Source organism: Nyctereutes procyonoides, unplaced genomic scaffold (genome assembly GCF_905146905.1).
Source record: "Nyctereutes procyonoides isolate TBG_1078 unplaced genomic scaffold, NYPRO_anot_genome, whole genome shotgun sequence".
Lineage (NCBI taxonomy): Eukaryota > Metazoa > Chordata > Mammalia > Carnivora > Canidae > Nyctereutes > Nyctereutes procyonoides.
In genome coordinates, this window is record NW_026575134.1 from 7,947,582 (window position 1) to 7,963,085 (window position 15,504).

The following is a 15,504-nucleotide window of genomic DNA, read 5'->3' on the forward strand; positions in this document are numbered from 1 at the left end:
ACTTCAATACGATGATGTGTGGTTTCAATTCAAGGCCTGGGTTAGCTGAAAGGTATTTTCTCACCCCCATGAAGTAATTGTTCAGAGTGGACTTGATTATTGCATTCCCACAGGAAGAAATTTAATTAGGACTGTGTGTACCTGGAAAGCAGAGTTTCCCAGTGTGTAGGCACCTATAGAGTAGGGTGAAATGGGGTGGGGAGGGAAGGCTGGAGAAGGTAGCTCTAGAGTTTTAACTCTTTTTTTTTTAATTTTCTTATTTATTTATTTATTTGTTTGTTTGTTTGTTTATTTATTTATTTATTTATTTATGATAGTCACACAGAGAGAGAGAGAGAGAGAGTCAGAGACATAGGCAGAGGGAGAAGCAGGCTCCATGCACCGGGAGCCCGACGTGGGATTCGATCCCGGGTCTCCAGGACCGCGCCCTGGGCCAAAGGCAGGCGCCAAACCGCTGCGCCACCCAGGGATCCCGAGTTTTAACTCTTTCTGGTAATCCCTGAACATTAACATTAACATGAATGTGGAGAATCCCAGATCCAATCTTCTCAATTCCTGATAAGAAGTCATCTCAGGGAAGTTCTTAGACACACACGTACACATCAGTGGAAGAGCAAACTGAACCGGACGGTGGCAAAAGTGGGGAATGTGTATGGAAAGAGGTCTTTGGGGATGGAGTCACTGTAAGTGGAGCCGCCTGTGGAAATGATGTGTAGACAATTGGAGTGGGGGCTGGAGTTTCCATTCCAGGCCATTGTAAGAGAAGAGAAGAGAATAGTTTTAACAGCTCTTGTTCTGCTCAAGAGGGGAAACTGGACACGGAGTAGTGTTAACTGGGCGTTGAGATGTCTAGACGAACTGAAAGGCGGCAGACAAGAAATTAACTTCCGGAGCAAGAGCTGGGGTAGCAAACGTTCTGAGTGCTCTGGGGAAGCCTGTCTCTCATGGTGCTGTCCAAGGGAAAAGCCACAGGTCCAAGATGGAGTCACTTATACTAGGCTGCATCCCCAAACTGCATATCTAACCTCATTGCAGTTTCAGCACTCTCCTCACTGAAATGTAGTCTTAATGAGTCAGTCGGGAATTTTCTAGTCGGCACCAATGAGGTAATCTGTCACATGGGCCCTATCCATCCCTCAAAGGAAGAAGAGGTGGTCCACCTAATAAGACCTCCTGCCCATCCTCCTAAGGCAAAGTGACCTTGTCTGAAACCACCTCTTCTTTTTCTAATAACTTCTTGCCCCATCTTCCTTCCTATAAAGACCGTCTGTTTTGTCCAGCTCCTTGGAGCCCCTTTCTATTTGCTAGATGTGTTGCTGCATTATGAAATAATCCATAAATTATTTCATAAAGCCATCGGATCTTCACATTTTCTTGGCTGAATTTTATCTTTGTGCAGGCTGATGTGTACAGCCAGAGCACTCCAAACAACCAGCATCTGATGCTGTGTCTTTGCAGAATCTGAGTGGAAACTGGAGCTCAGCTGTCTCTGCCCTGACAGGTCTGGTACTCAGCCAGTATGTATCACCACCAGCTGGAGTCCATTCTGATTGGCTATTACCCATGCTGTGATAGTGGTTAATTACTTTTGAGCTTTCTCTTCTGTTTTAAACTTTGCAATCCCATCTTATATACAAGCTTATAAAAGCATATTTGGGGTTCCAGAGCAGTGACAGCAGAGGGTTCTTCTGATTTGTTCTAGTATGAGACATGTCACCTCCACCAGAGCAATGTTACAGAGAGGACATGGCAGTCGTCACACTAAGAGAAGTGATGAGAAGAAAAAAAAAATATTAGAGAAGGGAGATCCAGTTTTAGCATGTTTAGGAGACCAGCTGCAGGCCATTCTTGGACTTACACCCTCTCTGATTTCATAGTATTGACATTTGGATCTGCTGTGGAACAAGCCATGAACCTTCTCTCTAGGAAATGAAGGTGGGTAAGTGTGGCCAATAGGATGAGGAGAGTTGCTGTTTGGATGGATGCAGAAACAGCAGTCAGCCCAGCCCCGTCCTCATCACCTGCACCTTCTTCTTTCTTACCATGTGTAGAAATCCTATGACCCCTCCACATCCAGCTCAAGGTTCAGTGGAGCCTTCCTTGGCCCCTTGAGTCCATGTGGCACCCCTGCTCATCTCTCTGCCCTGGACACTCACAGTGTATAAAGTAATCTTCTTTTTATAGATATTTGTCTGGTTTCCCCAAACTACGTGGTTATATTCTCTAGGACAAGGGTTTCTGCACCACTTTGGTTTCTTCGCAACCCACCCAGCATAGGACCTTCACTGACTGACAACACGGAAGGCTGTGAGTCTCCCTCAGCCTCCTGAACCCTAACGTGTCCCCTTGTGGCCATCCTGAATAGTTTTTGGGTAAATGTTTTAGCTGAATAAGAAAACGGACTCTTGGACTCTGGAATAAGGAGGGGAAAGGGGTTGAGGGTCACAGCAGAAATGAGAACGTGAGAGGCAAACCTCATGGAGGGGATTGTTGTGTGCAGTGGTGGGTGCAGGGGATATTTACCTGTGTGTTGATTGCATTACAAGAAATCAAAGTTTTTGGCAGAACAAACATAAACTGATCTTTTGTCTTTTGGAGCATCTGGTAAGGTGACATGAGATAGCCTGGAACTGCCATCGTCCCTCCTGGGAGCATTGTTTCCCTCCCATCTGCTGTATTTCACCCGAATGAAGATCTGAGGTAGATGTTGGACCATAATCTATCTGCCCCTTTCTCTCATGCAGATAAGAACACAGACCACTCCAGTGAGGGATGCTATATAATTTAGCATCACTATCTTTTAAATCAAATCCTACTTAAAGTTTACTTTTTTTGTGAAATAAAGTTTGTCCAGTCTGAAGTCTGGGGTCATTTTCGATCACTACTTGAGCCCCACTATCTACATCTAATGCCATGTTCTTTTAAATTTATCATTCCCTATCATTTTTGCTGTACCTGTAACTCCACATACTTTGTACGTCAGGGATTATCAATGCCCAGCAAACTGTGCCCAGGTGGAACAGGCAGTGAAACAGAGAGAAAAGCAGAGAAGACAAGCAAGAAAGAATTGCAAGAAAGTGTGGGTAGCCAAGCATTGCTAACTGTCTTGAATGCCATAGAGAAGTTAGATATACGGCAGAAAAATTACCATTGGGTTTGGAGATCTGGGTATAGTTGCTCTGGACAAAGGCAGGTCAGAGATGTATTTGGGGAGGAAATGAGATTAGAATTCTTTGAAGATGGAAGTGGAGGTGAGCAAGTAGACACTTGTGAGGATGACCTTCAAGACTGCTTAGCTGTGAAAGAGAAAAGGGAAGTAGGCTAGAGACTTGGCCTCTTTCCTTGACCTGACTCCCCACTGCATTGTGGGAACCCCTCCATCCCTTTTCCTCTTGCCTGGATTCTGGTCAATTACTCCAAAATATCTGTTCTTCCTTCATGCGAAGGACTTTTCTCCTCTGACCAAATCAGACTCGGAGCCTCCCTTTGCACTGCTTCTCCTCAAGAGGTCACCACACGTTTTCCTGGTATCACACTCAGGAGAGTAAACTGCTAAACCAAAAAGGGCTTCATCCTTAAAAATAGAAAATCCACCAAATGAAGCTTCACGATTAGCTTCCCTCCCCTACTTTACAGTATTTCCATTCAAATATAAATATATATTTTTAAAGATTTTATTTATTTATTCATGAGACACATGGAGAGAGAGGCAGAGACAAAGGCAGAGGGAGAAGCAGGATCCCTGAGGGAAATCCGATGCGGGACTCGATCCAGGGACTCCAGGATCACAACCTGAGCCAAAGGCAGATGCTCAACCACTGAGCTACTCAGGTGTCCCTCAAATATGAATATTATACAGGTCTCCACCTTTACTCTTCTCCATAAGGAAAATAAAACTATAGAAAATTTTATTCTCCTATCTAGCAGATGTTCAAGGCTCTGAGAGACAGAGAGAGAATAGACTAGAATAGACTAAGAGGCACAGCATGGAAAGAGAGATGAGATTCAGTCAAAGGCACCTCTTTATTAGATTATTCTGCTCTCCAACTGCATTTTCGGCAGGCATGTGTAGAAGCATCATACATCTTCAAATTCCAATCCAGGTCTGAAAGTTGCTGGGCAAGACATAACAGCTATTTGTGCTTCTCCCTCCCCCTTATACATTGTTTTCTAATAAATTCTCCATTAATATTAGAGTTTTCTGGGATGAACAGACTTAAGTACAAGGAATTTTTTTCTTCTTCCTTCCCAAGAGTCACATCACATTTTCATTTCTTGTTCATTTGCATAGCCAGGATGTCAGGGCAATATTAAATTAAATAAGAAAGGATGGGTTTTCTTGTCTTGTTCCTGAATTCTCACATTTCAGCATGAATATGGTATTGGCTGTTCATTTAAGTATCCGTATTCTTTCTTATGTTGTGGAAATATCCACTTAATACAGGTTTGGCTTGAACAAGAGGAAATGAGGTATGGGTGTTGAATGCTATAGAATGCTTTTTCAGGATTTACTACAATGCTAAAAAGATTTCCTTCTTGGACTTACTGTGATAAAATTTGGAGTTTCTAATCCTAAACCGTTCTTGCATTCTTATAATAAATTCAACTTGCTCAAACACTTATTTGTTGGTCATTTTTTGATTAATTGAGTTTTAATTAAAATGTTAAGATTATGTAAGACAATTGTGTATTGTCTATGTTTATAAAGGAAAGTTTATGTTTCCTTCTCTCAATCAGATTATTAAATTTTGATACAACAGCTACACTAAAGTGAAGTAGATTTGCTTCTTATATTTTTCTAAGTATTGGACTATTTACATGGCATAGTAGTTAGGATAACACTAACTAGTTGCTACAACAAACAACCCCCAATATTGGGGTCTTAACTCAGCTTGTTCATTTCTCAGTATTGGTTGATCTCCTTTGCGACATTCAGTTCTATCACACGGATTTGTTTATTCTGGTACCAGGACTAAATATTCTCATTACTGTGGCCTCATATTTTAGATCAAGCTCCCCAATATTTTATTTGCTATCTCTGCTCATTTATGTTTTATTTTTTGTTTATTAGTTTTTGTATTTTTTAGAGGGGGGGGTGGAGGGAGAAAGAGAGATAGAGATAGAGAGAGAGATAGAGATAGATAGATAGATAGATAGATAGAGAGAGAGAGAGAGAGAGAGAATCCTAAGCAGGCTGCATTCCCAGCTCAGAATTGGATGCATTTTGTTTGAATTGCATTGAGATTTTGGGGAGTAAAAGTGACAACTTGTTAAAGATATCACATTAATAGATTTACTAATATTAAATAACTTTTTAATTCCCAGAATTAAATGCTCTAGATCACTCTGTGTTGTTTATTTAATATACTGTTGAAAAAAATATATATATACTGTTGAAATTTAATGGATACTATTTGATTTAGAATTTTTACATATAATTGACAAATGGGATGAGCTTCTAGTCTTAGTCTCTGTTTCTCCCTTCTCTCCCTTTTTATACCATTGTCAGATTTTACTATGGACTTGAGAAAATGAATTGAGAACACTCTCACTCTTTTCTATGCATTACAATAGTTCAAACAGCCTGGAAATTATATGTTTCTTGAAATCACCTGACATTTTTTGCCAACTTTTAATATGTGTTCCATAGTTTTTGATTTATTTAGTTTTTCTACTTATTTATTTTTAAAAAGATTTTGTTTATTCTTTAGAGAAAGAGAGAGAGAAAGAACACAGAGAGTGAGAAGCAGACTCCTGCTGAGCAGGGAGCCTAAGTGGGGCTCAATCCCAGAACCCTGGGATCATGACCTGAGCTGAAGACAAATGGTTAACCGACTGAGCCACCTAGGTGCCCCACTTATTTCTGACTTAATTATTTTAGTAATTACCAACTTAGAAAATTATTTCTCCAGTTGAGATTTTCAAAATTATTAGCATAAAACTCAATAAAATTATGCCAAGGGTGGGAGAATGCAGAATCGACTGAGAAGGGGTACTTTCTGAGCTCATGGAAATGTTCTATATCTTGTTTGTGGTAATGCTCGTGTGGTGTATGGTGTATAAACCTGTCAAAACTCACCGAGATTTGCACTTAAAATCAGTGAATTTTACTGTATACAAAATACACATCAAAAAAGTTGGGTTTCTTCAAGAAACCTCTTTTATTATTTAGTTATTTTTAATGTGTCTGTCACATATGAAATATAGTTGTTTTTTCAGCCTTCATTATGGTCACAAATGAATGCTTTCATCCTACTACATTCATTTGCTTTTATTTTTTTTCCTTTCTTTTTAAGCTTTCTGTGCTGCTTCTTTTGTTTCTAACTCTTGTATACATTGTTTTCTTTCTTTATTTAAGTGTAGTTGACACACAATGTTACATTAGTTTCAGGTGTAAGACATAATGATTCCACATCTGTATACTTTATGCTGGGCTTACCACAAATACAGTTACCATCTGATCCATACAACACTGTTACAGTGCCATTGACTGTATTTGCTATGCTGTACCTTTCATCCTCAGGACTTATTCATTCCACAACTAGAAGCCTACACCTCTTACTCCCCTTCACCCATTGTTTTCTTCTATAATTTTTCATTAGATGATCAGAAGTTATGAAGTCAGTTTTCAATTCTACTAGGAGATTCATCCAAGTTAAAGGGACAATAAAGATCTAAAGATATCTGCACCGCATGTTCATTGTAACATCATCTATAATACTCGAGACATGGAAACAATCTAAGTATTCATCAATAGATGAATGGATTAAAAAATGTGTTATATGTATACAGTGGAAGATTGTTCAGCCATGAAAGGGAATCTTGCCATCTGGGACTGTAGGAATGGATCTTGAGGGCTTTATGCTAAGTGAAATAAATCAAAGACAAACACTATATAATCTCACTCATATGAAGAGTCTAAGGGGGGGGAAAACACCAAGCTCATAGATACAGAGAACAGATTGGTGGTTGTCATAGATAGGAAGTGGGAGGTGAGAGAGATGGGTGAAGGGAGCCACAAGATACAAAATTCCAGTTATAAAAGAAATAAATCATGGACATGTACAGCATGGCCTCTATCATTATTAATACTGTATTGCATATTTGAACTTTTCTAAGTGTAGATCTTAAAAGTTCTCATCACAAGAGAAAACTTCCATGACTACATATAGTGACAGGTGTGAACTAGACCTACTGTAGTAATCATTTCGCAATATATACAAATATAAAATAAAAAAAGAAGAAAACCCCAACTGATTCTTTTGATTGTCAATGTCAAGAATTAAGCAGTACCACTAATCTCCCTTAGGAAGAAAGTGACTAGTAATTTCTCTGATCCTCCCATCTTGCCCAGACTAGTACTTAATAAATATTTGAATAAGTGAATAACTGGAAAAGAGACAGTTGTGAGTAATTAGCCCTGCTCAAACAGCAGCTATGTAATGTATATACTCACAAGGTACCATCTTTGGATTGACAGTGAGTCTCTCCTCATTCAAATGGCAAGTTCACGGATGCAATGCCTACTAGAGCACTATAGTACTCCATGTGAGCTAATCGAATGGAGGAAAATTATTCATGAGAAAAGAATGCTCCTGTTGTATTGGCCAAATATCAGAGGTAAGATATATATGATTGCCTTGGTCTCACTTTGTTGCTTGTTGTCTAGTACTGGCAGCGAATGGAAACTTTCATAAGGCCTCACGTGAACTGGATAGGATGTCAGTCTCACAAAGTGTGCAAATAGGGGAGGATTAAAAAACACAAAATAACTCTTATATCTAATGTCAAAGAAGAATTGTACTTAGTCTCTGGAGATGGAGCTTTAGTACACTTAGGATACCATCACCCTCTCCCTACAAATTATAATTTGCACTGTCATGTATAATAGAGTGATTGACTATCCTGGTTTACAAGGGACTGAGGAATTTCTCAGGATGAAGGGCTGTGGGTGCTAAACTCAAAAAAGTCTTAGGTAACCAGGAAAGGCCACATGAATCGGGATGAGTTAATTACCCTAAATATAAACATAGCATACATACATGAACATGTTACATGTTTTATGTCATATTCAGTAAACAGCACACTGCCTAGCAATGAGAAATATTAAGAGGCAGAATTCAGTTGAGATTTTAGACACCAGGTTATGAATTTACTATAGCATAGACTCCACAGCAGATAGAACTTACACAGTAAATTATTTTTTACATGGTGTTAAGAGTGTTTGGATAAATGATCTAATTTTGCATCACTGGTAATACTTACAGACTGTGAGGACAAGTGATTACCCATCGTCACTCAGGTTTATGAGACCATGTTGGAGCCTACAGACTCTGGTCTACTGGCACGAGAAATACCAAACATTTACCAAAAGTGCCAAGTCACTGGACCCATGGGGTTAGTTTATTTTGAAAACAGAACTGGACTTTCTATCAAGGACCAGAAAAATGTTGAAAACAACGAAAATCTGTGCTGTGTTTGTAAAAAGCGAGGACTCTCACCCTGATCTAAACCAGACTGGTTTCCTCCTGGCTCCCTCCCTTTTCCCCTTAATTAAGCTAACTGGAAAGGAAAGGCTTTCATCAGACCAAAACAGCAATCTTCCTATCCTAATCTCTAGGACAAAACAGAGGATCTGGTCTGGAATTGAATTTGAAATATTAAAGAAAAATGACTACCAGCTTAGTGCTGTCACTGTCCCGTGTTTATTTTTCTTTCTTTTATGTCTGATATCAAGGAGAAAGTAATGTCCTTTGCTGGAAGTTTGAGCATGTTTGCATTTTGAGATAATGAGAATTAATGTTGGAGGGCCAAACTACCACCAAACCAGCTCTGTTCTTCCCATGTGTGTAAAACATTTTGTAATGACTTTCACTTAATCTGGGAGCCTGGCAGGCTGCCGCAAACCACCTAGATCCAAGTGGCTGAGTGTCTTTTTCAAAAAGAAAAATTTATATGCTGGAAGTCAGAAATGAGGGCATCGGGAAAACGGAGCTCTGCAAATTGCTTTATCCGTTTGGATTTTTCCTCCATCTCTGTCTTCTTCTCTTCCAGCTTCTGGCACACACAGCAGTGATCTCTTACCTCACAGCTATTGTAAAGGCAAGCCTTGCAGAGAAAAGGGCAGAGATGAATTTTCCTGAAGGAGCTGTAAACTCAGGGAACTCAGCGCTGAGCCATCATCTGCGGGATTCATTCAGCGAGGGGGCCCAGACACAATGGTCATTTGTTGTGGGGTAGACAGTAGTTGACAGGATGTTTGGCTTTTCAATAGCTGTTTTGCCAACTGTCCACACAGTCAGTGTGATTCGAGCATAAGAATCTCTTGCTTAAAATCTTTCTATAGACTCTCAACACCCACAGGGTAAATTCTAAATCCCTAATTCCCTTGGCTTGAGGCCCAAGGCTTTTCCTGCACTGGTCATCTTCCTGCTGCCCATCTCACATGCCACAGTTCACAAATATCAAATACCTTTCCGTTCCCTGAACACATCGTGCTGTTCACGTACATACACTTCCCCCCATCAAGGAAACTCCTATTTACCTTCATGCATAAACAAGCACTTAGTGTCCAGTTGGTGCTCAGTATATGTGTTAAAGGAATAGATTCCCAAACTCAACTCCAACATCATTTCTCTGACTTCCCGAGGTGGGAGGACTCTATTCTCTGTGCTTCCACAACTTTTTTGTGCTTCTGACACAGTGGTTCACATCAAGGCATGATTTCGCCTCCTGGGAGCATTTGACAATGTCTGGAGACAGTTTTGGTTGGCGCACTGGAGGTATCTCCTGGCATCTGCTGGGTGAAGGTCAGGGACGTTGGTGAACATTCCATGCTATGCAGGGTGGTCCCTCACAACAAAGAAATATCTGACACAAATATCAGTAGTGCCAAGGTTGAGAAACACTGCTTAGTAGAACTCAGAGTTTGGAATAGTCATCTGGGGGACATCTGTTTACTCCATTAGACAATAAGCTCCTTGATGTCAGGGACTATATCTTAATTATCTTTGCAATCCTACTGTCTAGCACAATGTCTGGCATGTGCACGATGCTCACAGAAGAAAGACATGACACACCGCAGATGTGCTAAATAGTGATCATTCTCTAAGGGATTATGAAAAATAAAGATATGACTTGCTCCAACATGACATATAAGCTCAAACTGAAATATAAGCTCAAAAAAGTTGCCCAATTTCAAAGAAATGGCATCTCTCCACTTTTTCCACTCCAAAGGGATTTCCTTCTAAGGGTGAGTACCCTTACCAGCAGTGCCATGTTAGGAAGTACCTTTCACCTTGGGAAGAGTATCGTCTACTTCACTGTACTCTTCTCTGCCCCCAAAATTCATATTAAGGTTGATGTACTATTTTCATGCCAACTCTCAAAAGCACAGTGTCTTTGTAATTTGTGTCAGCTATAGCATTTCAGAATGCCCCATAAATAGGCCCCATTTGGGAGCTTTTTGGAAGTGCTATTTTGATATCTCCTCCATGCGTATTCACTTGGACTCCAGCCATTTGTCAGGGAAACAATTTGAAAAGGCAATTTGGAAGCCCACCCACATGATCTCGGTACCTCTTTCTTCTTGCTGATGGTATTAGACTAAAATTGGTCTCGTTTTGACTTTACCCACCCCTCTGACTAAATAACTAGATTATGTTTAGAATAAGAACTTGAAGCAAGAAGGTCCAACTGTGAAGTCTGTGTTCCTCAGAAGCCTTAGCAGGAACCTCCTCTCTGCATCGCAATTCCCTCCATAGATTTGTGGTTTGCTTGGAAACACTGCAAGTAAATTATGGTCATAGTTGGTGTTTGCCATGATGAAAATGTGAGGGGTACGATTTTCATTTAAGGTTTGTCTTCCCGGGAGTGTCTTCCCAAGAGAATCACTCTGCATTGCCAATTATTTGAACTGGGAGTATCTTTAACAGCCAAATAAAAGCATGCCCAATTCTGTTTAGATCCCCACAGAACTAAGTTTACCTCACATGGGCAAAATCCATCTTTCTTTGAGAGAATGCTACCCAATGGTCCTCTTGAAATGTGAATTTATTACATTGTAGACTATGCATTTAACTTAATAAAAACAATTTGTGAACCTCAATGAATATGTTTCACAATAGCCCTTTGCTTTATTTTAAAAAATAACAAACAATTATTACAGATTATGATGTGCAAACAACAGACAGGGTTTCAAAGAAGGAGAATACTTGAAATTCACATCACAGCCAAGAGGCTTCAACTGGGACCAGGATGTGTACAGGTCAAAGGCCTCGACATGGAACCTGACAATGAATGGTTGACACATGTTACTTCAGTGGCAAGGCAATGAGGATTTCAGAAAATGAGAAAAATACCAACGTGGATTGAAGTTCTTTAAGAAGGTTCATCAAAGAAGCAAAATAGATAATTTTTTTTTCTTCATACCAGCCCCTCATGGTGCTTCATTTCTCTACCTTGATACCCTCAGCTCTGTCTTATGTTGGATTTATTTATTGAGTCTTCTCCATTCTCTGACATCATCACCTCCTGGAGGGCAGAGGGCATGGCTGCTCATCGCTGGATCTCCACAGCAGATATTTGGTGTCTGCTACAGAGATTTCAGTGCATGTCAGTTGAAGAGAAAGTGAGAACAAGCCTGCTGTTACTTTCCTATATGCACTGGGCCAAAGTGCTCAGTGTAACGGCATAGAGAGGAAAACAAGGTCCCAAGGAACGTGTTGTGCTCCATAGTGTCAAAGAGGAGGCACAGTGGATGGCGGGCGTGCATGTGTGACTCAGCACCATCTGATTCTGCTTTGTACTGAACCAAAGTCCGATTGCTCTTGACCCCTTCTGGGGTTATAGAGGATGAGAATTCAACCTGTGTTCCCACTTAAAATAGTTTATTCCGTTTTATTCTCTCATTGGCGTTCCTAAAATGTCTAAATTCAAACTAATTTAAAAGCCACATTAAAAATAAAATCAAAATCCACCAGTCAGTGCCTTCATCTTTTTCTTCATGGCCTAATTCACAACTTCTTTAGAGTCTGGAATTTACTCCAGGGCAACTCTGCAAATATTCTGTATTTAATTGCAGTTTGTAGTTTGAGATCATTATTCATTCTCATGAATTGCATTGAATTTACACATAAATTTTACTTGTCTAATTTACTAATTACTGGGAGGGAGAAATGTGGTGGCATCTTAATCGAGGAAAAACATCTCAAACGCTTTTGCACACGTTTTACATTTGGCATAACCTAAAACACATTTCCCCACAAAACTCGTTCCCTTAACTCTTAAGCCCCTGAGTATTTCAATGGAAACACAATACTTTTTATCTGGATTCATTTACACTCTCATTTACTCATCAGCATGATGTTTTGTAAGATATTTAATATTCTCTAAGAGCCCTTTTTTCTTCTGCACATTTCAAGGTTTTTCCTGTAGGAAATACTGTGTTCCAAGCCATAAATTGAGTCTGAATCCAGAAAACAGGAGTTGGGGGAAGCCATAAATTCCAAATGAGTTCCAAGTGGTACTGATCTTAACTGCCCATTACCCGTACAATGCGGTTCCCAAGATGAGAACTGCATACTGGGGTGAAGAAGACTTTATGGGTCCGGTGGCATCAGTGCTCGTGCTTAGGGAAGAGCGACTTGTATCCTCACTCTCACTCTGTTGATTCTAGGACAGCTTCTTTCTCAAGAGACAGGTGTCACAACTGACGAATCCTCTCTGGGAGTACTCAGCCTTCCGGAGTGACTTTCTCCTACTGGAAGTGGAGTGCCAACACTGTGAGTAAGCTGCCTGTCACAAGTGGCAGAAGGACGCTCCCACCCATGTCCACTGATTGACAACACAGCAGACTTCCCCGGGCCTGCAATTGATTCAGGCTTATAGCTAACTTTCCTGTCAAATTTCGTTTTATCGAAAGTATTGGAAACCAATTCTGGTGAGCTATTTTAAAAATACTTTTATTGGCAGGATATCAAGGCCTTTCTTGGAATTCAAGGAAAAGTTGTAAATCTAGCTCCCTAAGACATATGGCCAAAAGACACCCAGTGCTGTGGATGGATTGGGCAAATCACAGAGCACGGGATACGGCCGAGCAGGTGCCCAGATGGTATCTAGCAGGGCTACCTATCGCAAGCTAGTAATTCCCCAAATGGCCACTCTACCAACTTCACTAATCCACGGTTTGTCCTTTTTATTCTCCTTCTCTTCAATATGGGGATTGTGGCCTCCATATTTTCATTGGTTTTAAAAACTATTTTATTCCCAAACGATTTCTCTGTAGGATCAAGTATATTGTCGTGACATTCAGATTTCATGTTAAAAACTTACTATTATTTCCTGCACATAATCTATTCGTGGCTTCTCCCAAGAAGACGCTGGAGTCCTTAAATGATGACACAACTTCTGTGACTGACTCACCCTGTTCGTGAGAAACAAGTGTCCGTGTATTACATTGTGAGTCCTAAACTTCTCTTCCAGTCTGATTGCTTATCATCATTGGACTTTTTCTTTGTGACAACCACATCCTAACCCCTAAGAAACCTGTGTCTAGACAGATGAGATAGCTTCTCACTTTCAAACCTTTAGTTTTCTTTTTTTATTTTTTTTTAATTTTTATTTATTTATTTATGATAGTCACAGAGAGAGAGAGAGAGGGAGGCAGAGACACAGGCAGAGGGAGAAGCAGGCTCCATGCACCGGGAGCCCGATGTGGGATTCGATCCCGGGTCTTCAGGATCGCGCCCTGGGCCAAAGGCAGGCGCCAAACCACTGCGCCACCCAGGGATCCCAAACCTTTAGTTTTCAAACCAAAACAGTTTTTGAAGTGACTGGGCAATGTACTTGCCCAAAGGCATGCAAGTGAAGCTCACACGTAATTAGTAGATAATTAGATAGTCAAAATTTATATTTTTATAGAAATTAATGGGATTTCTTAAGAATTGCTGATAGAAAATTGATAATCTATTTTGAATGACTTAAATCCATGCATTGTAAATATGATAAAATTTCTGTTGGAATGTCCAGGTAGCCAGTGATGCTGGAGGCTCAGATTCGAGGTTTGTGATAAGTGAACAGAGAGGCTCTAAAATGCTACCTGACATCTTAAGGCAAGACGAGGGAATCCACACATCTGCTTATCAGTGAACCATGGCCTCTCAGCCTCTCTAGGTAAGGCTTATTCCTTGCAACCTCATCCCTTATAAAAATCTTATCCTACATCTAAAAAGCAGGTCTATTCAAAGACTGCAAATAAAAGACAGCCTTATTAAAAGCGTATTCCCCAGTTCTGCTGTTTATTGGTGTGCTTGCCAACATGAATCCAAAGTACTCATTTTCAGGAGACACCATGTCCATGTTCTTAAGGTTGAAAAATCCCTGCAGAGAGGCGAGTCACTAATGCGCTCTTTCTCTTTTTCTGATTTTACTGGGTCAAGAGAAAAACCTGTAAACAGAGTTTGCTTTCATCACCTGCCAAACACATGGACCCAAGGTTTTCCTCCAAAGGGAGGAGATCTTATTGGCAGCTGAAGAGGAGCAAAAAATACCCTTTGGCAAGCACCTTTTCCTCAGGTATACACAAGATCAAAAATTTAAATGTCCAGAAAGACAATATTCAGAAGAAAATAAATATCAAGAGTAAAGATACATGTATTGATAGACGGCATTAGATAATATACTATTTCATCTTTTCTCAATATGGCACCACCCATTCCCACCAATTAACATGGATCTGAAAGAAATCTGACTGTGGTCAAATATGAATTTGAATTTAAAACACTGTAAGATGTGCTTCCCACTCATTATGGCATTTTGCATGGAAAGCTTAAGAAAGATATGATGATTTGAAAATCTTACTATCATAAAACAATAAGGCCTTGATAGAGAGGTATAACACTTGTTTTACAAACAAGAATTGAAAACAAGAGAATTGACTCCTAAAATGGCATAATCGTTGCATGGCAGATTTCAGAGCAGAATTGGAGTTTTATGACTTCCAAAGTCTTTTCCAGTTTATTTGGGATTAAAGCATGAATTCTGACTTGAGCATTTATGAAAATAATTAAAAATTCCACCATCAGAGGCCATCTGTGTACTGTGTACTGAGTTACAAAGAAGGTTACAAAGAAGAGTAAGAGAATTTATGCCCTAAAGTATGTGTGACCTAAACACAATATGAATATCTGGATCCATCACCCAGAGAAAGTGTGATCTTAGATAATGTTTTGTAGAAAATATTGTAAATGAATTTTTAAATAGAGTTTTATACTTACTTCCATTTGAGTGCCAAAAGTAATTAAATACGTGCATGACTAATCTTAGGAAGAGGAGACCAGTTGTTTAGTTCGGTTTATTTACCTGTGTTATGGGCTAAGTAACCCATACTTGTCGTGACTGATATGGTAATTCAGTAAGATAACATGAGCAAGACATCCAGAATTGTGCCAGGCGCACCCTATCTACTCAGTGAATGCTGGTTTCCTTGAGGAATAGTATTTCTTG